The sequence below is a fragment of the Macaca fascicularis genome, chromosome 18 (assembly GCF_037993035.2).
Source record: "Macaca fascicularis isolate 582-1 chromosome 18, T2T-MFA8v1.1".
In the NCBI taxonomy this organism is placed as follows: domain Eukaryota; kingdom Metazoa; phylum Chordata; class Mammalia; order Primates; family Cercopithecidae; genus Macaca; species Macaca fascicularis.
In genome coordinates, this window is record NC_088392.1 from 3,702,142 (window position 1) to 3,728,021 (window position 25,880).

General features: G+C 46.9%; 1 protein-coding gene and 1 long non-coding RNA gene across 5 annotated transcripts in view; one reads left to right on the forward strand and one right to left on the reverse strand.

The window, feature by feature from the left end:
- The window catches only part of MBP (myelin basic protein), a 152,906-nt gene that overhangs the window by 32,805 nt on the left and 94,221 nt on the right, over positions 1-25,880 (forward strand). The gene's annotated exons all lie outside the window — the stretch shown is intronic.
- Positions 9,740-17,726, reverse strand: LOC141409006 (uncharacterized). Its single transcript, XR_012427045.1, has 2 exons — positions 17,558-17,726; positions 9,740-10,706 (listed from the first exon to the last, which is right to left on the reverse strand). It is a non-coding gene; the product is annotated as an uncharacterized lncRNA (long non-coding RNA).

Genomic DNA, 25,880 nt, shown 5'->3' on the forward strand with positions numbered 1-25,880 from the left:
AAACACAACCTGTAGTTTATCTTCACACACTCTTACATTTGCCCAAAATGGGTGAAATCAAGTGGGGAGCTCCTACAACCTTCCAAAACCTAACAAGCAATAATAACTCTGAAAACCTGCTTTTCGTCTGTGGGTGGGCTGAGAAAAGCTGGCCTCTGGGCTTTCCCTGGTCGTAATATCTGGCTCAAAAAGGTTCTACAAAGATGCCTAGCAATATTTCTGGATTTTTGTATTTAATCAGCTTAAGAAAAAAGATACCACACTTAAAAATAAGATCTGAGGGCCTGCAAAATCGTATCTGAATTTTACAGTGGAGAGTAACTTATTGGTCTGTTTGGTGTTCCAAATTAAACAGATTTTTTTTAATTTAAGCTGCACATCAAATCTAAGTGCAGACAGGAGGAATGAGGCGCACGCTCTGTACCTCTCCAGGGGTAATCACACCCCCTGCAGAATCTGCTCCATATTTAATTATCATTAAAACCCAACTCTTTCTTAATGACACTCTCCAGATACTATTAAAATGACATTCTGAGAAATGAGACATTTAGTTTGCAAATATACACAAAGGCATTGAAGCAATTCAGCTCTTTCCATCAACATGTAAATAGAATCTTTCACTTTGACGGGAAAAATGCTTTTCCTTTAAAACTACTGACAACCCAGCTGTGAAATGTCACTGACTTTTTCCAACTAGGAGTTATTTTCTCACGGCCATTCCTTTACGGAATCATAAATCCTGCAACATTTTATCCTACGTGCAAGAGCTTGTCAGGGTATTTAACATCTTCCGTGAGTTCTGTTCTTGTCATATCATCCTCAGAAATGAAAAATAATTATATTTTAAGCCATCACTAGCTCACAGCTGCTTTATGCAATCATCTCTCTCCACAGTCAAATTAAGTCCAGGAGCGTAAACTTTCTTTTTGCTGATGGAGGTGTCCTCAGGCCCAAGTGGTCCATGCACACAGCGGGTGCTGATGTTGAGGGACTGTTTGGTAAAGGAATGAATCCTGACTGCCCAGGGGTCTATGGAACATCTCCAGACATGCTCCTGCCCAGAGGCAGGTCCAGACGCCACAAGACTAGGTGACATCTGAGGTCATAAATGTGAAGGGGGCAGGAAAAGCCATCCATCCTCCCTGGAGAACAGCAGAGGTGAGACTTAAGCCCAGACACGTCAAACCTCCAAATCCAACTTGCTGTCTGTCCCTCTCTTACACTTCCTCTTGCAATTAGGTGTTGAAACCGACCCCTGTCACCATACCTGTTTCACAGAAAGGAAAGCCCGATCACTCAGAAAGTCACTTCCTTCCGGTCATCCAAACCCATGCCTGGATTGCTGTGACATGGCCGTCATGCCATTGAGCACTCAATTTTCCCTGGGAAGTTTTTCCTTTCTGATCTGACTGCAGTGTGCTGGCAATGGACAGACCTGTTTGTGTAAAATTTCTATTTTATAGGTAAGTCACATAAGCAGATTTTTTGAGAACTCATGTAATTCTTAAATTAGTCATTTAATATAAAGCTTAGGGAACTGAAAAGTAGGGGCTAAAGACACGCACCGATCTCGCCTGACGCTTGGACACATGCAAGCACTGAGCAAGGCCTGGAAAATCCTTAGATTGTGTGGGTGCCGACGGGCTTTTTATTGTACCTTATCTTCAGCAGACTTTAGAGCTCTTTCACACACACCTCACACACAACAAACCTCTAGAAAACTCTTGAACTCAATCGCAGAATATGAGACGATCTCTTAGTAGGTAGACAGGGCATCAAAATGGCCACACGACGTGGTAACAGCTCACATTTGTTGGTAACTTACTCTCCGGACACCCCACTGTGCCACCTTCCAGTGGGATGTTCTGTAATAATGGAGATGTGCTGCCGGGTGACACGTTAGCCTCTAGACACATGTGGCCACAGCACGTGAAGCGAGACCCATATAACTGAACAACTGTGTTTTTAATGTCATATATTTTTAAGCAATTTAGATGGAAGTGGCCACAGTTGCGAGTGGCTCCCCCCGGGAAAGCAGAGCTCTGCTGCGTGCTGGCTGTGGCAACCCCTTATTCTCCCATTGCCCTATGAGACAGGTATTAGCTGTTTGTCAATGAGAAAAATTGGGGTGTTTCCCAAAGTCAGACAAAAGTTAATTTTGAGTTCAGAGGTAAAGTTCTCTGAAAAATACAGTCACACTTATGAATGCCCCAAATTGAAAAGGACAGTGCTGATGTGCTGTAAACCACAGCACACATGTAAAAGTAAGCTGTCCAGCGCTCACCTCAACGTGGGAGAGTCCTACCATCGTCATTTAACATGGCACCCCCAGTAAAGTGCCCCCGTTAAGGTGTGCCACCTGCAGAGTCGGGGAACCTGCACTTACGAGCAACAGAACTTTGTGTGGACTGCCTCTGGATGTGACACGCCCCAGAAAGCCAACCCTGCTGACTTGTTTGGTGCTTCTATAAAACTTCAGTGAGGTCCTAAAGAGAGGAATAAAATAATACAGAAAAGGCATCCTTTTAAAGAGAACCTTTAGGCTGGGCGCAGTGGCTCACGCCTGTAATCCCAGCACTTTGGGAGGCCAAGGCGGGCAGATCACGAGGTCAGGAGTTCAAGACCAGCCTGGCCAGCATGGTGAAACCCTGTCTCTATTAAAAATACAAAATTAGCCATGTGTGGTGGTGAACACCTGTAATCCCAGCTACTCCGGAGGCTGAGGCAGGAGAATCGCTTGAACCCAGGAGGCGGAGGTTGCAGTGAGCCGAGATCGCGCCACTGCACTCCAGCCTGGGCGACAGAGCGAGACTCCATCTCAAAAAGAAAAACAAAAGAGACCCTTTAAAAACCCGTGAATAGTCGATAACCTGGTTACAGGAAGAAAACCCCAAATGGAGCCATGTCTGACTTGAGAATGAGCGTAAGGCATGGTACTGGTGTGGTTTTATGAAACCGTGTTTGCATTTGGGAGCCAGCAGCCTGCCCTAAAGCGTAAACGTGCTTGCCAGCTGCTGGGCGGGGTGTCCTGCGTGGCCCGTGAAGCAGTTGCAGTGCCCGCCCATGGGAATTTCTTGTGAATGTTGTGTTTGAGATGCAGAATTTCTTAGTGATATTAGAGAACAATCTTACGAGGTTTACACTTGACAGCAGCCTCTCAAATGTTTTGAGTCAGTAACGTTTTGCTTCTGGAGGAGATTCACAAAGGAAGTCCCTCATCCATGCCTGCTGGAAAGCACACCTGAAGGTCTTTCTGGTTTTGGAGGTATGGAAGTGGGCATTTTGCTTCATCTGATAAACTGGTGACTTTGTTAAAATACCTTTGTTAAGTTGAAATGCAGTGATTAAAGGCATAAGGCGTAATTAGCAAACAAGGGCAGCCTCTCCACAACCTTTATTAAAAATAATGTGGGGGTGATCGTGAAGTGGTGCCTCAGGGCAATGTAAACCCGCAAGGCCTCCACACCATGCACTTTGTGAACACTCCCAGCCTGTGGCTCTCTCCTCATGCTGGCTTCCATTTGCTGCAGCTCCCAGACCCAGCTCTGGTCATCCCCCTGGAGGTGGTACCTGGGACCCTCGTATGAGCCTCTCTCCAACCAATTCCCTGATGCTCCCGGAGAGCCGGCCCAGCCTCGACCCCGGGTCTGGCTGAGGGTCCGACAGGGCTCCAAGCACATGATCCAGCGTCTGCTCAGACAACCCAGGGCGGGCACTCAGGCAGCGGGGACGCGGGCTCTGTTCTTTTGCCGGCAGCACAGGCATTCTCGGCCTGGGAGTTGGCTTCCCAGCACCATTTTTATCAGCAACTATGACCCAGTTTGCAAGCGGCCAACTATAAACAGTCTTTGGGAGCACAGCATTGAACGCGGGTTGCTGCATGTAAGTGACAGAAACATGACAACATTTCTTTGTGTGAAGTCGGAAACAGTGGAATATGCACGCGGGGCCGGTGTGTTCCACACTGAGCAGGCCAGCAGCCGTGCCTCTCGTCACCATCACACACTGTACGGGGGGTCAGGGGAGCTGCTGAAGGAAACGGCCGATTTCGTGAAATGAGGAGCCTGCTTCTCCCAGGAGTCTGGCTGGTTTGTCCGCTTGCTTTTCGCTGGACTCCGAAAGCTCCCCCTTCCTTATTTCTTCCTTCACTGATCGTGTTCCTTCCTCAATTGCATCCCTGCGTCTGTGACTCTAGGGGGCTTGGTGAGATCTGGCAGCGGGGAGGCCAGGGAAGGGAGGATCTCAGCCTGTGTCAAAGACGACACAAAACCGGCAGAGCGGGGCTGATTTCATTCCACAGGGTGTTTAAGGTGGAATGGTGCTGGAGGTATGGTGGAAATCTCGAGTTTGGGTCTGGTTTGCGTGTGTCCATTTGAATCTGGAGAGGGCGGCGCTGAGTGCGGCCTGGACGAATTCTGTTCATCAGTTATTGCTGACGTCCCGGCCTGCGTTGCCATGACGACGGTCCCTCCTGGAAGAGGGGCGGGGCTGGGTTTCCGGGTGGGGAGTGCGTTCTGCGCCCTCCTGCGGATGCCCCCGCGAGGGACGGAGGGAGGGTGCGGCCTGCCGGGGAGCTGTTTCTAGTCACCAGGCGGCTCAGCGCTGGCCGCGGCCCTGGGCGTAGGTGAGGCGCCACGCACTGTGCCAGGTCATTTCAGAAACGTGTAATTGCCACCGTGTAATTGCAGCTGTGTAGACAGGTTTATTTTAGACTCTGGAAGTGGAAAGCATGTCCTTTCATCTAAAATCTCTACTTGCTTTCACTATTAGGAAATAACTTTTTTATATTTAATAAAGTGCACTTAAAATGCTTTAAGTGAGATGAAACCTGAAAAATCCAGCCTTCAGAATGATGTTTCCTATCTTCAGCAATCTGGTTTTTAAAGTTTAAATTTGGAAGTGAGACTTTTTATATGATGGAATATGTTTGTGAAAAATTATATCTCTGTTTGTAACTGTGCATATATGGTGTGTGGGTGTGCACGTGTGTACATGTATGTATGGGTGTGCGGGTGTGTGGTATGTATATGTGTATAGGTGTGTGTGTGTGTCTGTGGTGTGTATACATATATGAGGATGTGTGTTGTGTATGTGTGGCATGTATACATGTATGGGATGCATATGTGGCATGTATGTGTGTGTATGTGGTGTGTTTTCATGCATGGGGATGTGTGGGGGTGTATACATGTGTGTTCATGCATGTGTGCATGTGTGTGGTGTGTATATATGTATAGGGATATGGGGATTCCTGCCTGTCATTCTCTTCACTGCAGTTTGATGCCTGCATTAATCTAATAATCATATTTTAAAATGTAATCCTCATAGAATTATAAATAAAATTCAATATTACATTTCTGCAGCCTTTGATACTTGGAAAACAGAGTCATTGCTACTAAAGAATTTATTAAATATTAAATTAAATAATTTACTGAATGCATCCTAAATTATGCTTGAGCACAATTCATATATAACCAAATACAAGCTGTAAGTCAGGCAATTTCGTAATTATACTAATTATCCACAGTGATTTAGGATAAGTGCAATGTAGATCATTGTTAGCTGTGTGTGCAGCCTCACTGTATGATCTCATAATTGCGTTGAGGCACCTAACAAAATACCAGTGTCTAGAAATGTTAATGTAAAGGGCTGGCTTGCATGTTGTTTTCAAATGCATGGTAGGCATTTACCTCTTTTAGGAATCAGTTTGAGGAATGTCCTGTGAGCACAGCCCAGGCTCACTCTCTGCCCTCTCACAGCAGACCTGGACTCCAGGTGCACCGCCGCCTTCCCCGCCACCTCTGTGCCAGCACGGGGGCTCTTCCTCCCTTTCGCCCTGCCCAGTCCCGGTCCCGTGTGAGGTCGCCCCTTCTTTTCTCCTCCCAGGGGAACAAGGGCAGAGTCATTTAAGTTGCGACTCCCCAGTCGTCCTGCAGATAGGCAGGGGGAGCACAGCAGACACAGTGCTAGAGGGCATGGGTTCAGAGAGGAGAGTCCACGCTGAGCCTGGGCTTCACCATCCCAGGGTCAGGAAGGTGAGGCTGAGAAGGGGTGCCCGTGAGCCAGGAGGATGGACAAGTGCATCGTGTCCAGAGTGAGGTGTTAGGAAACGTCCCATCAAGGAGAGAGCACGGGGCCATCAGACACCCGGGAGTCTAAGAGAGATGGAGACTGAGGACTGGCATTGCGGGCGCACCTGAAAGTCACTGCTGCGGGGACAGAGCCACCTCGGTGGTGAAAACTCAATCAGTGTTGGTCGGTGAGGAAATGGCAGGAGGAGATTGGACTGGTGTGTATGGAAGTCTGTTTTGAGAAGTTTTGCTGTAAAGAGGAGCTGAGACTCAGAGTGGTAGCTGGTGAAAGGATGGATCCGAACAGTGTTGTGTGCTATGGACATGCGAGTGTGAACGAATAGCACGTTGTCCGCTGAGGCAAACGGGAGGAGGAGAGGGTACAGAGATGTGTCTGGTTTTAATTTAGTGACATTTAATTTCATGCTTGCTAGAGTTGCGACTTTGTTTTGAAAGGAGGAAAGCATGTTTGTCTCAACCTCAGGCATCGGGGCCTAGACATTACTACGTGGCCCCAGGACTCTCACCGAGGCCAGTTTACACCTTCATTTAAGGCCGAGGCCCCTCTGGCAGGTGGGCCTCCATGTGTCTGCTGACCAGGGAGCGCAAGGCCACACCACACAGAAGGCCGCTGCCTTCACCTGCACCTGAGAAGCTGCAGGTCACAGTTCAGCAAATCCCACCAAGGCTTAGAGGTGTGCCAGCAGTACTGTCTGATCTGTGAGTTATCTGAATATCATGTCACAGCCAGGGACACAGATGAAGATGTCATTCTAGGTGGTGTGGGGACCCCCATGAGCTTTGGGTTTAGGAATGCATGCCTAGGAATTAGGGCAGGAAGAGACAAGGGCCTGAACTGACTTCTCATCACCTCCTGCAGATATTTCAGGCAGAGGCACCAGCCAGACTCCCTACACTGTATTTTTGCTGTCAGACCAAGAAGAAAATATTCCTAAAAATCATGGCAGGGTGGGACCCTCTGGCCTGAAAAGTACTGTAGCCTCCAAGAGCGGCTGCTCTCACGAATTGCCACACGCTGAATGCCTAAAACAACAGGAATTTCTTAGGGACCTGGAGGCCAGAAGTCTGACATCAAGGTGTGGGCAGGGTCATGTTCCCCTGCCTGAGGCGGAGGCTCTGTGGGAGAACCCCTGCGGCCCCTCAGGGCTTCTGGAGCCTCCTGCCACCATTTCATGCCGTGAGGCTGTGTCCCTTCGTCTCTCCAGTTTCTGCCCCTGCCTTCTCCGTGCTTCTTCTCTTCTTTGTGTAGCTCTGTCTTCTCCTCTTCTTAGGACACCAGTCATTGGATCAGAGCGTACCTGGATAACCTGGTCTAGTAAGGGAGGAATTCCTGCCCTGGGGCCATGGAGATGGCTGCACACTTGACACCTGACACTGGCCAGGTGAGGTGTGAGTCACTCTACTCACAGCCCGAGGGAGGAAGACAGGGCCACACAGGGTCACACCTAGGAATGGAATGAACACCCAGGGGCTGTGGAGGGAGGGTTGTGTAGTTCAGAGAAGGCAATGCCCTCTGTGTCCTTTATAGTATGGAAAAGGCAGGTGCCCCGTGTCCCGTGGGAGGATGTGACGGGCTACGTGAATAATTCCACCAGCTGTCAGGGAACCAAGGCCTGTGATGCAGGGTGAGCACCACTGTGCCCAGCCCTATATCAAGGAGGGTGGGTGGCTGGGGCCTTGTCCACCGGAGCAGGGATTTTAGGCCTTGTAGCCCATGCAGACTGATCTCATCTGGAGATCTTTAACTTCATTAAATCTGCAAAGACTCTGTTTCCAAATAAGGCCAGCTTCAAGGTGCTAGGACTTGGGCATATTATTTTTGGGGGGAAAAAGGACACAACCCACTGCAGGCATCATTGCTGATTTGAATATAAAAGGTGGATTTGTAAATTTTTATTCAAAAAACTTTTTTTATCCCACTGATCTTTTGTATTATTATAAAAACCATAGTTTGTTTTAGAGAAATAAAACAAAAAAGCACAAAAAAACTGTTTAATCTCTAATAATGGCAACTTTAACCAATGCTAATGATTTACAATATCTCTAGAACATTTTAATCTGCATGTGGTTATTATCATATGCATGCATCATACCAGAATAATGTTTCCCAATTTTTTTTTTTATGTTAGAAGGTTATGGGCCTGTGAGAACATTAAAAACTGAGCATCCGGTGTGCCCTGAAGGTTGGTGGCCCCAAGATTCATACATTGGTACCTAGCACCCAATGTGATAGTGTTAAGAGGTGGGTCTTGGGGGTGCGGTTAAGTCCGCAGGCCCCTCCTTCATGGATGGGTCTTGCCCTCATTAAAGGGGCTGGGGGCTCCCTCACCCCTTCTGCTGGATGTGGATGCAGCTGGAAGGCGCTGTCCTTAAGGGACACCCGGGGCCCTCACCAGAGCTACCTCTTCCCAGCCTGCAGAACCGGGAGGAAGGGTTTTCTGTGGTGTATAAAGTACCCAGGCTACAGTATTTGGTTATTGAGGCCCCAGCCCTCGAAGAGGCATCCCGGAGGCCAGGTGGCCATGCGTGGCCAGGGTCCCGGCTGTGGGTGAGAACCCGGCCTCAGGAGACCCACAGGTGTGGCCTGGAGGGCCCGGGCTCCCTCGCCAATGCCGTTCCTCGCCTGGACTCCGAGGGTAGGAACCTGCCTGCTCCTCCCGCTCCCCTCCAGGCGCTGCGTGGACACAGGCGGTGGAAGTCCCCGGAGACCCTGCCCCTGTCCCTTGCCCCGCGGGGTGCCGGCGGTGGCCGCCCGGGCAGCAGGAGCGCGCAGGTGGAAAGCGGGGATCCCAGCCCCCGTGCGTGGGGTGGTCCTGGCTGCCCCGGGACTCGTCCCCAGGGCGACCCTGGGAGGAGAAGGCCCCGACCTAGCGCCTGCCTGGAAGGGGGAACCCGGCCTGGGAGGAGCTGCCCGGGGCGCCCGCAGACGCCCTGCGCTCCCCGCCCCGCGCCTTCTGGCGGCGCCCGGGCTCCCCTCCCAGGCCTCGGGCTCGCCTCCCCTCCCCTCCTCTCCTCCTGCTGTGTTTGCCTCCAGCCTCCCCTAGATTCCCACGCCGGCCTCACCCCACAGCGCTGCCCGACTGCTTTGGATTCTGCCTGCCTGGAAAGAAGCGCCACCCGGCGCGGGAGGGAGGGAGGGAGGCCCCTGCGCTTTGGCGCCACCGGCGCCTCCCCCCTGGGATGGGGTTAGGGCTGGAGAGCTCCGCGGGATCCTGCACAGAGCCGGGCTGCGGCACCACCCGCCGCGGGTGGCCAAAGCAGAAAAAAAGAAAAAATGGGAGTGGGGAATACAAATGTCTCATTTTCTTTTAAAAGTAGGGTCACCAGCGAGACTCTGTCTCAGAAAAAAATAAAATAAAATAAAACAAAATAAAAATAAAAAAAGTAGGGTCACCATAAATGTTGGCCTTTTTCTGGGGCCGGGGAGACCCTGGCTCCGCCGGGTGGGTGCGAAGGGCATGCGTTCCTCCCGCCGGTTCCGCGGTGATTTTTCCCTAAGGGGCAGGGTTATTTCTCCTCCTGGATGGTTCAGGAGTCCCTTCCTCTTTCCGTTTGCAGTGGCAAGGGTCTGCCTGTGCCTTGCATCCAAAAGCATATGTCTTCGTTGTTTTGTTTTGTTTTTCCTATTGAATTAAAAAGGGGCTGTGGTGATTGATGAACCATTTATTTTTATACTTTTCAAATAAAACAGATTGAATGTAACATTTGGTGGACCGCCTATTCTTCTTTGTGGCAATTTTAGTCTTTTTAAAAAGAGGTTTATTGCAATGCGTTGCAAAGTGAAATATGACGTGGTGTCTGGAGAACATTACAGGAGCATATACTGCTTCCTTTTGACAGTCATTCTTAAGATACTCTTTTCCTGTCATTGTTGGAATACAACATATTTAGTTGTTCTGTTTAGGAACATTATATAGCTCCTGCCTTTTTTGCCAACTCCTCAACATTTGAAAGAAAACCGGTTTTTTATGGTTTGTCCTTGAGCATGTAATAATGTGCATTAAACTCTAGGAGATTGATTTTTCTTTGAAGTCATAATTCCCTTAGCGCTTAAAATAGAAGTATTGTTTCATGAATAACTCAGAGAAACCCATCTGATCTGCATTATTCCTGGATGGCTTAGTTGTCGTGTGACCTGTGAGAATGAGTTGAATGCTCCATAGAGAGATTTTTCAGAGTATTCTTATGACTTGCATCTTCGTGTAACCATATTCTAACTTGATTTTATTACCAACTACAAGACTAGAGAAGATCTGTGGCCTGAAAAAACAACATTTCTCCAGAATGTGGATTTGCAGAGAATATCCTGTTCAGACTTTTGAAAATGAGGAATTGTCCCTAATTGATTGTGGTGATTGGCATCTATTAGCACTTGTATGCATGAAATCCTTGGAACACATTCCGTTTCTTCATAAAGTCAGGGTGACTAATTTTGCTGTCAAATGCGTAGAAACAAGCATTCGTCTGGTCTGGGTTTCTCCAGCTCTCAGGACACGTTGGAACAGATTCGCTGTTCTGATGATTCGTCTTTCTGATCACAGGGAGAGCAGAACTCAGCTTTGAAGAAAGGCATCTGCAGAGATCATGGCAGTTCCATTTTGCATTCTGAGTTTGCTCCTTTAGGTGAGGGAACCAGAACGCAGGTGTAGTTAGAAATCAGTCTCTCTCCCTCTCTCTCTCTCTCTCTCCTTAAACATATTGCAATGATGTTCACATTAAAACCTGGTTTTTACTTAAGAAGATTTTATGTTCACCTTTCCAAAGGCCTGACTATGGAAAACGATCAGAAGATGAATGACAGTAAAAGCATAATAGTGACACGTGGCATTGGCTCCATGCTAGCTGAGCACCAGACACTGTCATGAGCCTTACATGCCCCAAAAGGGCCATGAGATCATTTAATGTTCACAGTGACCTGTGAGATAGAAAGTATCATTCTGCCTATTCCACAGTGGGAGAGAAACTAGAGAGATAAGAATATTGGCAGGGCCAAGCTACACATTCAGAAAAAGGTACATCCTTTTTCTCTGTCACTGTCTTTTGAGCAAAGATCTTTCTTTGTATATTTGACCTATTGCCCTTCTACCACATCTGCATTAGAGGACACAATTCAATACAGAAACACATGGAGGCACAGGGGAATACGTTCTGGGGAATTAAGTAGGACTGGCTTTTTTAAATTACATGAAACTAAAGGAAGTGTATTCACCATCAAATTAAGAAGATTGGAGGATTCCATTGCATTCTTCTGTTTTTAATACTGTGCATTATTCTTTTGAACTGAATAAAGGCCCTTACCTTACATGAATTAGCTTTAAGTGCATTTTATTCAAACTTGAAATTCACTCAACTATCAAACTCTTGCAGTAAAAGAGCTACACTGAATCTCTGTCTCTCTCTCTCTCTCCCCCGTCCCCCCGCCTTCTTAATGTGATCATCCTTCTTGTTTTACTTAACCAGCTGATGGAGCGGTGGCTTCCAGGAATAAATGGCACAATATTTTGTGTTCCTAAAATAGAAGTATGTCCAGTTACATAACAGACCTTGATAAACAGTCTCATGGTGACACTGGTTAATGTTTGCTTGGGTGTAATTTCTAGAAGACAGTATTTAAATAATATCCTGAGCACATTTCTTTGTATTGTCAACCTAAATAACAAACAGAAGGACTCTAAAAAACCATATTTATCTAGGAATTGCATTGCAATGGGAACACATGTGTCATGGTAAGCTATGTCATGGTAAAATATACATATTCAGGGAGGTGAGAGAAGACAAAGGTTTTTAAAGGAAAAATAAGGAGGATTATACATTGTTTTGAGATAATTATCCTTGGCTACCAGGATCAATAACAAGGGTGGTGGCAGTTGGAGGTTGGACAGGCAGTTGCTGGACAAGAGTCCTCACAGAAGTATCTGTGTGTTTCCGGAGTGGGGGGTCTTGTGATGGTCTTTTTGCAGGGTTGTGGTTTTTGCAGTCTTTTGTAGCATCTCTTGTCATCAGGCACTTATTTGTGCATGAAAATCCTCCCTTCATGGCTTTCCCTGGCTCTATTTTTCAGCGTTTTAACCCAACTGACTCCATTTTGAGTCTGACAAGCTTCACAGTACTCATTATTTAAACATTGCCATCTTAATTGTACTATAAAATGATCTCACAAAGAGTGTGGCTTTAAACCGAAAGGGCCATTTACGAATCTAAGTAATGCTGTCTGTGGGAAAATGGCTTCCTGTGTTCCCTCCAGCATGTGGTTCCAAATGCCCTTTCAATAATGCTGCAATGTTTCCTTTCTAACTACCCATAAACTGAGCATTTATGGTTTTTTTTTAAAAAAAAAAAACAAAACAAAGCAGCTTTATTGAGGTGTAATTCAAATGACATACAATTCACCCACTTAAAGGGTACGATGCAATCTTGTTTACTAGATTCCTAGATATGTGCAACTATCCCAGGAGTCAGTTTTACAACATTGACTTCACCTCAAAAAGAAACCTGTACCTTTTAGCAACCCCTCCCATCCCTCCCACAGCCCTCAGCAGTCTCTGGCTCACTTCTTGTCTCTAGGGTTCACCCTTCCAGATATTTCATCTGAATGGAATCATTTCCATGATCCTTTGTGTCCAGATTCTTTCATGTAACACGATGTTTTCAGGGTTCATCCGTGTATGGCATACATCAGTGCTTTCTTCTTTTTTATCTATTACATTAAAATATAACTAAGTAATATTCCATTGTATGGATATACCACATTTTGTTAACCCATTCATCTGTTGGTGATGTTTGTGTTTATACTTTTTTGGCTATCATGAGTAACACTGCTATAAACAAAAACTCAAGTGCAACTTTTTACGTGGACATATGTTCATATTTCTCCTGTGTGGTTTCTTTAAAAACAAATCCTGAATTCTCATATACTCATGTTATCGAAAGTGCTTCCTGTGTTTTCCTCTGATACTATCAAAATTTGTCAAACCTTTGTCAAAAGAAAAGGTCAAAGACAAGGGTCCTGGACATCGTTGTAATTTTCCTCTGGGTCCTCAGCATTCATTAGGGAGTATTTACTGAGGCTTTACTCATAAACTCATTCAAATAATCACTCTAGGTGGGGTGCAATGGTTCGTGCCTGTAATCCCAGCACACTGGGAGGCCAAGGCAGGCAGATCACTTGAGGTCAGGAGTTCAAGACCAGCCTGGCCAACATGGCAAAACCCCATTTTTACTAAAAATATGAAAAAAAATCTTAGCAGGGCATGGTGGTCCCAGCTACTCAGGGGGCTGAGGCATGAGAATCATTCAAACCCAGGAGGTGGAGGTTGCAGTGAGCTAAGATCGTGTCACTTCACTATAGCCTGGGTGACAGAACGAGACTGTGTCTCTATAAAAAAATATATATATATTCTATCCAGAAGCAGAATAGCCAGACTAGCAATTAGTTAAAGAGAATAGTTAGTCTCCTTAAATGTTAATTCCCCACATTTCAAAACCAGTCTGGATCCTGGCACTGAACCACGTGGCGTCCCCCAGACCACCTGGTCCAGCCACTACAGGGAGGATTCCTCATCCGTCTGAACCACGTGGCGTCCCCCAGACCACCTGGTCCAGCCGCTGGAGGGAGGAAGGATTCTTCATCCTTCATGGTTCTTCCCTGAGCCACGTGTCCAGTCAGCATTTCACTGGGTGCTGGCTATTGGGTGCACACTGGTGTGTACACGTCCACGCTTTTAGTACATTCACAGGATTGTGCAGCCATCACCACAATCTAATTTTAATACTTTTTTGTCAACCCTGAAAGAAATTCCATACCTACGAGCGGTCACTGCCCACCCCCACCCGACCTCATTCTGTTCCCCAACCCGAAATAACAACTAATGTCCTCTCAGTGTCTATAATGTGCCTGTTCTGGACATTTCATCTTACATGAAAAGGCGGGTTTTTGTGAGTGGTGTCTTTCCCGTAGCATAACGTTTTCAAGGCTCATCCATGGTGTAGCACGTACCAGTCCTTCATTCTTTTTTATTGCTGAATAATATCCCACTGTAGGACTATCCCATATTTTATTTATTCATTGACTAGTTGATGGACATTTGGGTAGTTTCTACCTTGTGGCTATTATAAAATATGCTGCTATGAAAATCCCTGTATAAACTTTGTGTGGACGTCTGTTTTTATTTCTCTTGGGCGTATCCTCAGGAGTGGAGTTGTGGGTCATGTGGCAACTTTATGTTTCACTTTTTGAGGAACTGCCAAACTTCCTTCCACAGAGGCCACTTACATTCCCACTAGCAATGTACACGAATTCCAACCGCACCACATCCTCACCAGCAGCTGCCATTAGTCTTTTTGATTCTAGCCATACTATAGCTGGTATCTAATGGTGTTTTGACTTGCATTTCCTTACTGGGTAATCATGTTGAGCACCTTTTTCTGTGTTAATTGGTCATTTGTATATCTTTTTTAAAGAAATGTCTATTCAAAATTTTTCCCCGTCTTTCGAACTTGGGTTTTTGTCTTTTTGTTGTTGAGTTGTAGGAATTCTTTACATATTCTGGATACATGATCTTTGTCAGAGATATGATTTGCAAATATTTTCACCACTTCTCTGGGTTGTCTGTCCCTTTCTTGATGGTGTCAAAGGTTCTCCCTGTTAATAGTCTCCTGGGTCTGTGGTCTCTTCCACCGTTCATGCTTCTGTGTCATCTCTAAGAGCGGCTGCCCAGGAGGCACTTGTTTTAAGGACTGAGATAACGTCCCACCTCCAGTCGGTCTCTACTCCTGTGTGTTGTCCCTACTTTCAAATTATTGTTTTAAAAGTCGACTTTTAAGACTATACTCTCAGGGATCATTTCTACAGTTTGTTAAAAGTAGAGTTTTGATAAAAAGTGTCTTGGCTGGGTGCAGTGACTCACGCCTATAGTCCCAGCACTTTGGGAGACCGAAGCGGTTGGATCACTTGAGGTCAGGAGTTCGAGACCAGCCTGGCCAACATGGTGAAACCCCGTCTCTACTGAAAATACAAAAATTAGCCAGGCACGGTGGCGGGTGCCTGTAATCCCAGCTACTCGGGAGGCTGAGGCAGGAGAATTGCTTGAACCCAGGAGGCAGAGGTTGCAGTGAACTGACATCGCACCACTGCACTCCAGCCTGGGCGACAGAGTGAGACTTCATCACACGCACAAAAAATAAATAATAAATAAAATAGAAAATATGTGTTTATGAAAAGTGTGATGCCACCAAGTATACTAGGAAATGGATTGGCAACTTTCACTTTCTCTCTAGTACTCCTGTGTCTAGACCAAGGGCTCTTAATGAGGTATGATTTGCCCCTAAGGGACATCTGCCAATGCCTGCAGATAGTCTGGTTGTCAACGCAGGGGATGCTACCAGCATCTAGTAGGTGGAGGCCAAACACCCTGCCACGCAGGGCAGTCTCTGCTCCACAACAAAGAATGATCCACCCCAGATGCCAGCAGGGCCCTGGGCGAGGAGCCCGGTGTGGCTGGAACAGCCTGGGGGCTGCCCTCAAGCCTTACTGTCCCCGTCCTGTTCTGATTCTGCAGAGAAAGGGGATGCCTTTGAGATGAGCCTATTTTGTACAGTTCTTATTTTCATTTTCCTTCATATTCTGTCCTCTGATCCTGAAAGCTTTCCGTGTTTTGCTAGCATCTTTTATTACTTATGGAAATCCAGTCTAGAGCAAGAATAAAACTATGATCTTTTTTTAAAGAAACAAATAAAAAATGCTGACCAATAAGTTTGCAAAGTTATAAGAACTATTTTTATGACAGCACACACACAGTTTATTCCTGGACTGATACCTCAGTTCTTAAAGGGTTTCAAATATAGCTTATCACCAGATTTAGGTTTAAAAAACATGCATTTTTTTCCATCCATATAAAATACTAGTAGACTTGATTCTCACTGTGCACTCTAGCTGGTGAAGAACTGTTCAGTCCTGGAGGGAGCTGCAGTATCGGATGCTGTAAGGTGCTTCTCCTCCCCTATTTTGAGATTTAATTGAAGAACAGTGACATATGAATTTAAACGAAATTGTATATACAACCAACCCACACAGAATCTGAATTTATTCTGAGGGTGGAAGGAATATTTGCTTCTTAAAAAGAGAGCTAGAGAAAGTGAGAGAGAGAATTTACCTTTGAGAGATAAAGAAATCAAGGAAGTTTTTAATATTCCTAAATGTAGGAATAGGAATAATATTTATTATTTATAGAATAGGAATAATATTGAAGAACTGAAATATCAGCAAGCGAATAAATTGTGTATGTGCTATTATAATATTTATTATTCTTATTCCTACTTACCTTTGAAGATATACAGATCGCCAATTAGCACATGAAAATATGCTCAACCGGCCGGGCGCGGTGGCTCAAGCCTGTAATCCCAGCACTTTGGGAGGCCGAGACGGGCGGATCACGAGGTCGGGAGATCGAGACCATCCTGGCTAACACGGTGAAACCCCGTCTCTACTAAAAAAATACAAAAAACTAGCCGGGCGAGGTGGCGGGCGCCTGTAGTCCCAGCTACTCGGGAGGCTGAGGCAGGAGAATGGCGTGAACCCGGGAGGCGGAGCTTGCAGTGAGCTGAAATCCGGCCTCTGCACTCCAGCCTGGGCGACAGAGCGAGACTCTGTCTCAAAAAAAAAAAAAAAAAAAAGAACATATGCTCAACCTCATTGTCCAGTAAGGAAATGCAAAGTGAGAGAGAGAATTTGCCTTTGAGAGATTCCACAATTCTCCCTAAACATTTTCTGTCCCGGTGAGAAACTGACTAGTTCCATTTATCTCCAAACCTACATGTTTGAGCTTTTCCCTAAGCCCTGCTTCCCCACATGGCCATGGGTGGCACTGCCTGGTGCCCACCCACCAGGTGCCACTGCCTGCCTGGGCACTGCCATCTGCCCATCAGGGTGAGATATCAGCGTCCCTCCAAGCTCAGTGTACTGGGTGGCTGCTCTTGGGTGATGTCGTCCTCTCAGAGAAATAGTCCTAGGCCCGCTACCCCTGGTCCGGAAGACCCTTTTCCAACCACTCTGAACACGTTGGAACCGTCTCCTTCTTTTTGCCGACTCTGCAGCCGTGAGGCTGGGGACTCCCAGGCTTGGTCGTTTGTTGGGGCTGGGGATGATGTGTCCTGCTGTGGGACACTTCTGCTTTCAAGTCTCCTCTCCTGCTGGCCTCAGTGATGGCTGAGCTGCTGACTCATCCCCGGGCTCATGGAGCCACAGTCTAGGGAGGGCACTGGGCAGGGGTGCCTAGGGCACAGCCAGGCTCCTGGAGTCCCAGTGCTGAGCCCACCTGGGGCTCCCAGCTTCACAGGGTCACAGGCAGGGACCAGCACAGGATTGGAGCATCCTCATTAGCTGGAGCCCACCCGACCCCAGGGGCAGCCCCTGCCACCCAAGACAGGAGAGAGGAACGGAGCCCCAGCACAGGGCACGGGACGGAACCCACCTGTCAGGTTCGGGCCCCCACTCTGCGGATCTGCTGTCCAACTCTGGAGTTGCTCTTCAGCCCTCAGCTCAAGTCCTCATGTGACAGCTTCCAGAGAAATGAGTTCTCCAGGCTCCAGCCACATCCTCATGGGAAGACGGCTTCGAATTTCCTGATTCTGGCTGAATGCAGAGATAGTGAAAGCTGTAAACAACTTTATGGGATCTTCTGCTGGAGTCGGAGCTGACGAGCCCTTTGTGACATGAACCTTCTTTCTACTCCTTTCTCCAGAAGTGGTCACATGAGGACCTATGGGAAGGGCTGAAGAGCAGCTTCCAAATATTAAAAACTTCCTTCATTCCTGGGAAGTGACTGATCAGACGGCAAGAAACCTGGGAGGGCGGGTGGTGGAATGACAGGGAGAGAAGAGGGGCGGTTGAAAGTGGAGGTAGGAAGGGAGACAAAAAGCAGCTTTCATCCCCTGGTAAGATGCTGTTTGCCATGTGGCTGTGTTGCTTTATGACCTGGAAAGCGACTCACACAGCATGAGTGCGTCTCCTGAACATGCAAGATGTCAAGACACGTCACAAGGGCAGATGAGAGGGCTTGAGGGCTGGTTTGGGATTAGCCATGAAAATGCATTTTCCACTGTTAGAGCGGATAACTGTCCTTCAGCTTCTGGGGCTGGGAGATAAGGAGGCCCATGGCAGCACGTGGGTCTGCAGAGAGCCCTCCCCGGACAGGCCGGGCCTGGCGGGTACAGCTCTCGGTGAGGATGGCCCGGGGATAATCCCTCCACATGGATGGTTCCATTACCTGTCTCTTGACCTCAGTTTAGAAATTGGCACATGTAAGACCTCCACTCTCCCTGAATTAAAATAACATTCCTCCCACAGTGATCCTGGTTAAGTCTAGATTCTATAATATGCCTTATTTTCCAAAGAAAATTGTTAGTTTTGTGACATGTTCCTCTGGGACTATCCTAATGAGTAGTTCCAAATCCTGCCTGTGCTGAGAGTCACTTGCGAGAGTGTAGACCAGAGAGCAAAAATCTCGTGAGTGCAGGACAAGCTCTGCAGGCCCTTCTGAGGCCGCTGTCCTGGGCCAGCCCTGCATCGAGGAATCATGGACTGAAATCCCTCAGCAAAACCCAGTCCAAGCAGGGACCTGCCCCACCACAGGGCTATGCTGTGTCTTTTCTTTAACAGGTGTTTAGAGTTATTCACCTTGTCATTTACCCAGATACTTCTGCGAAATGGTTTAGAATGCGGTGAGGGCCTGGGATTCACCTAATGTAGGTGCCAGCCATGGGCTCTAGTTTGCAGGGAAAGTATTTTCAGAAGAAGGATCAAAAAGGAACTGTTTTATTTATTTAGTTAGTTAGTTAGCAACGGAGTCTCACTCTTGTCGCCCAGGCTGGAGTCCAGCCTGGAGTGCTCATGGCAACCTCCGCCTCCCGGGTCCAAGCAATTCTCCTGCCTCAGCCTCCTGAGTAGCCGGGATTACAGGTGCCCACCACCACACCCAGCTAATTTTTGTGTATTTTTAGTAGTGACGGGGTTTCACCCTGTTGGCCAGGCTGGTCTTGAACTCCTGACTTCAGGTGATCCTCCCGCCCGTGCTGGGATTATAGGTATGAGCCACCACACCCGGCCTATTTTATTTTAATTTTATACCAAACACACGGCACTGAATCTGTGCCAGGCACTCTATAAATATTAACTCTCTTCATCTTCGTGGTAACAATAAGAGGTACTATTATTCTCCCTCTTGTACAAACGAGGAAACGGAGGCACAGAGACATGAAGCCACTTGCCCTTGATCGCACAGCTGGTAAGGGTGGAGGTGGGATTGGTGCCTCGCACCTGGCTCCAGAATGCTCTCAGCCCTGGGCGCTGTAGTCTGGGAGCTTGAGCTTCTGGTGGTTTCCATGCCTACTCGCTGGAATCAGGTGTGTGTTTAACCTCATACTCAAAAATTTGTGTGAGTGGCCCTTTTCTCAAGAATCATTAAACACGTGTTTAACTTGAGTGGTCACCAATATATTTAATAATAACTGCTCTGCGGAAGGTCAGGAAGGGTGGAAGGACGTGAGACAGCCGCAGGCACAGTTGTTCCAGCTTTGCATTGCTACGGAACAAATGGCTCCAAACCTCAGCACTGAAGCCGCTGCAGCTTCATTAGCTCTCCAGATTTTGTGAGCCAGGATTCAGGCAGGACTCAGCAGCGATGGTACCGCCTCGATGCTCTCAGAGGGCAGCTGAGGCCTCTGCATGGCCCAAGCCCTCTCTAGGTACAGCTGGGCCAGGGGGAGCTGCTGGGAAACTGCCTCACCAGGCTCCCCTCTCCATGTGGCCTCAGGGCCTCCCCCGCGGACTCCCCTGCGGGGCAATCAAACAGCCCACCTGTTGACTCAAGAGGTCCTCGTTAAGGTCAGGCCAAGTGCCAGCACAGTGCCAAACCCACCCTGCTGTGTTAGCGGGACCACCAGGACCAGTCCAATTCCAGGAAAGGGAAACGGACTCGCCTCTCCATGGGACAAGTGTCCAAACCCGGGCAGCCCTCTTTCACACATCACACTGAGGGGCACGCAGTCGATTCTGAATTAAAGGCTGCCAGTTGAATAGCATAAACCGTCACCGCCATTCCATAACTCACACTCACAGTGCTCTTTGATTTATTCAAATCAAAGTTTGAAAGCTTGCGAAGGTTCATGATAAATTTAATTGAATCCCTCCATGTGCATTAAGGTATGATATTCAGATGAGCATTTTATGCTCATTGCCTTCGGAGGCCAACAGTCCCCTGACACCAGCAAGGGTCTAATAGTAATGTCCACCACACAATTGGCAGTCAATAGTATAATGCCTAATTTCATTTCCACTCTTAGCCTAATCTCTTCCCTCGGATTTTCATGTTGTTCTGTATGGAAAGTCCCCGTTAGTGCGGTGTGCACGGTTTCATGGGTGACTGGCTCCTGTGCGTTTAAAACCACCTGTTCTGAGGATGTTAAACAGAGCTCTTCCATGTGGGCATTCAAGACAAGTTCACACCGGTCTTCAAAGCAGTGGAAACCAGTTTGTCTCTAAGCAAAACATCATCGTGTTTTGGCAGTCGTCTTCTCTCTGCTCTAGTCAAAGAGGGGCTTGCATAGCAAAATCAGGTGGCTGCACCCTCAACCCCATCCTCTCCCCAACCCTGGGGGCTGCAGCGCCACTCCACCCTCAGCCCGCTGCTCCTGGACGGGACAGAGGACCCACCTTCTCACTGCCGTACGGATGTGTCAGGCATTCTCTAGGCCAGCAGTGTGTGTGATGGACGTTTTGATGGATGGCTAAATGTATGACACGATTCGTTATCCTTTTAAGAGGAGTAGGAGTGTTTTCTCTTATCAATTCCATTTTAATGTTAGCGATAACAAAAACATAGTTTAATGGTTCGTGCAAAAATTCACTCCTTTTGCTCAAAGGTAATTAATAAATCCACCCTGTTTGATGCAGAAACCACATCTCCAGAAGGTGACTCCATCCCTGGGAGAAGCTTCCAGACAAAAAAGGCAAGAGAGTAGATACTACAGTGATTCCACCTGCTGTGAGAGAAGCCCTTTCTCCTCCATTCTGGATCTGGGAGAGGAGGGCTTAAGATCTCACAAGCTCTATCAGATAGTCTTTTAGATATTTAGAGGTTAGTTTTTCCTGCAGTATCCTCTTTAAATACCCACAGTTTGTTTTTTTTAATCCAAGGTAGTATTGCCTAGAACATGTGGATAATCTAAACACAATCTAGTAAACTGATTACAGGTAAATTAAAACTTTTGTCTGTAATTTTCTATTTAGTTGCTGTGATCTTTACATGAATGTTTCTTACTGGCTGTTCATTTGCACTGCATATTAGACATAGACCACCTAGGCAGGCACTGCTAATGATACTCCAACGTACGCAATTATAAGGGCGTTCTGCACTGAACTGAGGTTGAGGAATGCAGGCTGTGTCTGGAAATCGATTTTCCGTGAAATCATGGACTTTGGTTCCACCCCAGCTGTGCCTGGGTTCCCTTTCCTTCCCGCAGTGGCCCCTGCTTGTTTTCCTTTGACCCCATCACTCTCACCATGTTCCCTGAGCGTCTCCTCCTCCCAGGCCTGGATGGGGGCCAGTTCTCCTTGTAGCTTGCTGCCAAAGCCTTATGGCCTTTCCATATCACAGGCTTATAGTCCTGTTGACCAAAGAAAAAGAATCCTACAAAAGTGTGATACATATGGCCTCAACCCTGCAGTCTCTGACTCCCTTGCAGAAGTCAACTTGGAAACTATCCATATTTCCCTTGAGACCCGGGCTCACTGAACCCATCGTCTTCTGACCCCACGATCAGCACAAGTCTCATGGACCTTTCCAGAAGCAGCTAAGCCTAAAAGTGGGAGAAACAGAAAAATCAGTGCCCCTACGTGGCACTGTCTACCTCCAAGGACCCCCAGACTGGGGGGCTGCAAAATCCTCAGACCTCTGTTCAGATCAGAAGCAACCCTTTCTGTGCATTTGCCCAAGGTTTTGGTCTCATCTCTGAGCTAAGGACCCTGTGAGTGTGCACAAGTCAGCGTCACTGCTCCTGGCCTTGGTGGTGAGATGAGTGGTTGGGCTGGTCTCTAAAGTCTTTCTCATTGTGAAAGTCTGTCTCATTTCATTTCTGATAAGTACATCGAAAGTAACAGATATCATGGTGATCTTTTAGCTTGAGAATAAAATGTGTGAAGTTGGGTTTGACTGTGAACTGGCGGAAGGCAAGAGAATGCACCCATCGAGCTGGCTGAAGGGCAGTTGTTAGTTTTCAGCAGGGTCTGCATGTCCTGCAAGCCAGGCAGGATCCACCCTTATTCTGGACTATTTTTTTCCAGGATGTTTACATAATGAACAGGCTGGGAAGATAGACAGTGTGTCTATCTGCAGCAAATAACAGGTCTTGGGAGATATAGTGTCTCCCTCTGGAGCAGGGCACTGGCATAGCTACTGGCGATTCTAAAGAATTCAGGTTTTCTATATGAGAGTTCCTTTCCTGCCACTCAACCCACTGCATGCAGACAGCTACCTGGGCCCATTCACATGGCTCCTATGTGAACTGGGTATTAGGGAACCCATGCCAAAGTGGTGAAATGTCGCTACTGCTGTGAAGAATAACTCGCCCTTTCTCTCTGACCCAGGAACCTCATTCCTTCATGAGCATCCACAAAACTTAGCTTTCGAGTAGATAAAATCTCAGATGTACCACTGTTCTTAACATAAACCTAGCATTGACTTTCCTTGTAAAACTAGATAATGCTGAAATTCCTTTTATAATCTAGTCTTTTTATATATACACATATAAAATACTTATAAAAATGTAAAGAGAGCAAAAATATGTAAGATGAAAAATAAGCCGGTTTACCTCTACCTGATACCTTTGACTTTCTGGGATTGGAAATGAAATTTGCTGAACAGATTCTGGATCCTGAAAAAGTATTTGGAAGTATTCTTTCTCAACTCAAGTTTCATTAGAACTCCTAGAAATATCTGATGTGGATTAATTGGAGAGGAATCTAAGACAGGGCAATGGCAGTGGGCGAAGATTCCGAAAGAACACGTTGCTGCCAGTGAAGAGGGTTGACCACTGCTGACAATGGCTGAACAGGCCAGGCGTCCTAAAAGCAGTGAGCTTTCCTCCAGAGAAATGTGCACATTTGCAGTCCTCATAATGATGCCGCAAGATGGGGACCATTATCTTCATGGGGAAATTGAGGTGGAGGGAGCTTGACTCGCTTAAGATCTCACTTTGAGTAGCTGCGCTGCAGGCGGCACCACATCCCCCTGGTGCACAATCACCTGTTTCTGCTGCCACACCAGGAGTCCCGGGCCAGAGCCCCTGAGAGGTGGCTATGATGGTTCTGGGAAAGAAATAAGGGCTTCTTCTGCTAACAGTGTCAAGCTAAGAGGCTACTGGTCTGCATTTTCAATAGTTTTGTGTGCTTCTGCAAAAAAGCAGTTTCCACTTACTGAATGCTCTTCCCAGTGACCACACAGAAAAGTAGGATTATAATGTTCATTTCAAAGCTGAGCAGACAGAGGTACAGAAAACTTAATTATTTTCCCTGTTACCCAGGCAGTCAGCTTCTGAGAGCCTGAGGTCTTGGCTGTCATGCAAGTAATGATTTTGATACTACCCACATGTGTTGTAGACCCTGATGCCCCCGAACTATTTTCTGCAAAGATCTGGGTGGATTAGATCTGTCTACGGCAGGGAATATGGCAGAAGGTAAAGAAAACTTAAAGAAATATCTGCCTTTTAGTAGCATCCCCTCCAAAATGACCTCAGACTCAAAATATGTGTGGTGCTGTGAGAAACAACAGGCCATATTCAGATTTGTGCATAGAAATATGATGAGAATTATGAGGCAGGAGGTGAGGGGAGGTGGGTGTGTACGCCGGCAGGATCCTGAGCCTTTAAAGGCCAAGCAGCTGGCATATAGGTGCCGCATATGACTGTGTCGCCTGTGACGTCGTAGGAAGTTTCAGTTGGGTTTGTTTCGTTTGTTTGTTTTGTTTTTTAAATAAGGTCAGTCGAGTATAAGATTCAGAAGGAACGTGTTGCTTTAAGGAAGGGGGAAGACAGTTGCAACTTCTCTTGTTAAACATCCTAGGAATTTTAGAAATATGAATCACTGTGTAATTTTTCTTCTGGGAAATCTCAGAAAAAATAAACGCGGTGCATTTCCTACATTGACACTCTCCAGGGTGGCTGACAGGGCTTGGCTCACTATGTTTAATTGGACAGTTGCCGTCTGACATTCTGGGCTTGCTTTTCTAGCTTTAATTTTGAAGCACCTGATTTGGCTTACTACCTTATTTTCTTTGTATGCTCAACTCCTGGGCAGGGTTTGGTGCAAGCATGGGTGGCAACGAGTGGGTGAGTGGCAAGGTACTGAGGACACAGAACCAGATAAGACTTTTATCTGCTTCTAGGCCAGTGATTCTCCACTCAAGGCTTCGAGTGTCCAAGGAGAGAATACAGTCATGGGTTCTTAGTTTCTGTTTCTGGTTGGGTCAGTAAAGCCCCTTCCTCATCCCTCTGTTCTGGTTATCACTAGAGACAGAAACTAACATGGCTTCAGGTTGCTAAAAGCCTAAAACAAAACAAAACAATAGCAACAACAAGATAAGATGGGCTGGACAAGCTTAGGACATCTCGGGAAATGCAGTATTTTTTAAGGGAATGAAAAATTCTCAAAATCAATTCTTGGCTGTGTTGAATAAAGCAGCCTGTGGTGGACCATGACTCTGAGTCTAACATACAACTGGTTTTGCAGGTGAGAGTCACTTTGTAACATGTTTCAACACCTTCCTCTCCTGATAAGCAGTTTCTAGTCTGAATCAGGACTTTGAGAATACGCTGAATAATGTTTGTAGCAGTATCAAGCAAGTGTTTTCCTCTCTCTCAGCCTTTTTTGTGGTGATTAGAAACTTACCCTCTGGGCCATTCCTCCTGAAATTGCCACCTCCAGACCATCAATCTTTTAAAAATGTAAGGCTAATTATAAGCGTATTTTCACCTACAACGTGTGTGTGCCTGTGTGCATGTGTGTGCCTTGTGTGCACATATGTGAGTAGCTGTAGCAAGTAGGAGATCTCTCAGACTTGGCTGGATGCTGTGGCTACCCAGAAAAAAGCAGCTGAGTGCGGTCCTCAAAACCAACCAGGATTCCACCCCTCGACGTCCTGGCTGTGACTGCTTTGGGAAGTTTGACTCCATGCTATCCTTTGCTTCTCCACCTGGTTCTGATGAAGAAAACTGAATTGCGCTTCTGGGTGGCAGGAGAGGGTGGACCTCTGAGTTCCCAGGGCCCCTCCGGTCACCTGCTCCAGAGCCCCGTGCCGGGCCACGCTGACCCCAGGGAAAACTCGTCACTTAAGGGTTAGAGGTCAAGGCTGGGTAGAGGTTTTTTGTTTTTATGTTTTTACACACAGAGAAAATGAGACTAATTACTGGCGTATAATAGATTAGGAGACTATCATTTCCTTTGTTCCAAAAAAAGATACACTTTTTTCTCTGTCGTCTTTCACCATGCGTGTTAACGTCCCGAGCTGTTCGTGCTCCTTACAATGTAGGGGAATGTGTTCGCTTCCTGGGGTTTCTGCAGAAAATTCCCACACACCTTCTAAAATTGTTATGGATAAGAAATAGATTCTTACACAGGTCAGCGCCCACATATTTAGGCTGATGAAAAAGAAAATTGCTACAAATAGTATGAAGCAGCCATCCTTGCTTGAAATGCATGTAGACACCTGCAGTCACAGGTTCCATTTGGACCCAGACTTGAAC